Source organism: Amphibalanus amphitrite, unplaced genomic scaffold (genome assembly GCF_019059575.1).
Source record: "Amphibalanus amphitrite isolate SeventyFive unplaced genomic scaffold, NRLGWU_Aamphi_draft 000439F_arrow, whole genome shotgun sequence".
NCBI lineage: Eukaryota > Metazoa > Arthropoda > Thecostraca > Balanomorpha > Balanidae > Amphibalanus > Amphibalanus amphitrite.
In genome coordinates, this window is record NW_024881933.1 from 495,363 (window position 1) to 497,050 (window position 1,688).

At 43.8% G+C, this 1,688-nt stretch overlaps 1 long non-coding RNA gene across 1 annotated transcript; it reads right to left on the bottom strand.

Moving 5' to 3' along the window:
- Positions 1-86: 86 nt before the first annotated feature.
- Positions 87-1,018, bottom strand: LOC122391475. The gene is made up of 2 exons (XR_006258356.1): positions 567-1,018; positions 87-448 (listed from the first exon to the last, which is right to left on the bottom strand). It is a non-coding gene; the product is annotated as an uncharacterized LOC122391475 (long non-coding RNA).
- Between the last annotated feature and the right edge of the window lie 670 nt (positions 1,019-1,688).

Below are 1,688 nucleotides of genomic sequence, written 5' to 3' on the forward strand. Positions count from 1 at the left end.
GGGAACGTTCCTATATTTGGGTACTCATGACCATAGTTCCACCTACTGAACTGTAACCGCGGTACCCGCTCCCATACAAACGGCGCTCAGCCGTAACTGGCCTGTATTTGGTCGTTTCTGTAGAAACAAACAGTACGAAAATTAATGCAACGAAAACAGCAAAACATGCACATAACGCGGGCGACAACAAAAGCAAATAACACAATAAAACTAACGAGACAAATTACGTCACCGTGCGCCAATCCCCTCACATAATCCGAACAGCGCGGCAATTCTCCCGATAATTAACATCTAACTTCAGCTTGCAAATCCGATAGTAAATGGGTTCAGCAATAACATTTCAATGTGCCAGGGACCAATATCATTCGTTACATACCGACAGGTAACGCCTCCTGCGGGACATTCCACGCGGCTCGCTCCTGACACGACGGTCACCATCGAATCATACCTAGAACAGGTCAATAAGTTTTCTCAGGTATCTGCGCCAATAACACTGAACTGAATATCACATATTTCATGCCGACGTAAATAAAAGAACAATATCAATTTCAGGTCTCTCAACTCACCATCAGTTGCGACGGAGCACAGCACACAACGTCACACGCTTATCGCCTCTCGACCAGCAATGGCGCCGCGACCCAGTCGCCGGTCACTGCGACACGCCCCGCGCACGAACACATGACGTGGCAGCTCGAAAGTAAATCGCACAACATCGGGATACTTATAACAGTGTTGGAAATATTGTTGAATAAATAAGCATCCGAAACAATCAACTTTAAGCAATTGCAATTACAGATACATATAAAAACGCTTATGCTATATTGTGTCGGACGGCACTACTTCTCAGGTCACTCGCGGTTAATCATTAGCGGCATCTATCGGCAGTGGTCACATTTACAGGCTCGGGTAGCCGGCCAAGTTGGCGTCGAGCCAGAAAGGCGCACGGTGAACTACGGACAAATCATATTGGAACAAAAGATAAGGGAACGGAAGGAAAAAAGGAAACGATAGAGCGCGGCGACCACACTCACATAGGTACCTAACATTGACATGCCACGTCCAGAGTCGTGGACAGCTAAATACTTCAAATCTCTTCCTTCCCAATCTGACAACATCCCACGTCTCAACTCTCAAATGCACATTGTGTGGAAAGATTTTTCAGGCTGCCCGTCAGTCTCTGTCTAACCGAAACCGTCACATGCACAATGCAGGTAAGATATTTATTTCTATTTCCCTATGGTTAATATGTTATTGATGCATATTATCCATTAAAATAAACATGGTGTAGGGTAAATGGCCAAATCACGAACACTGCCAAAATCCGAGCAGCCAACTTTCAACTGCAATATCTGATATTTAGTGTAAATGGAGTTGGAATATGGCCAAAATTAAATTGACGACTTTTAGGTGAAAGGTGGTGATTTGGGTTAAGGGGCGAGTCAACTACTGGGTTATTTTGCACCCATTCAATGAAACTTCTGCTCAAATTCTACCCATTGAACCTCAATAGCATGATCCACCTGTCCATCACTAGGTATCCTTCCTTATTACATAGAAACTTTGAATGGCATGACAATTTATAATTTTAAATGACAATATTTTTATGTTTCTTCTGTAGGTAGGTAGGTAGGTAGGTACACCAGACTGCTATGGACACTTTTCCAAGTTGGTGGGGCAAAAAACCTAAT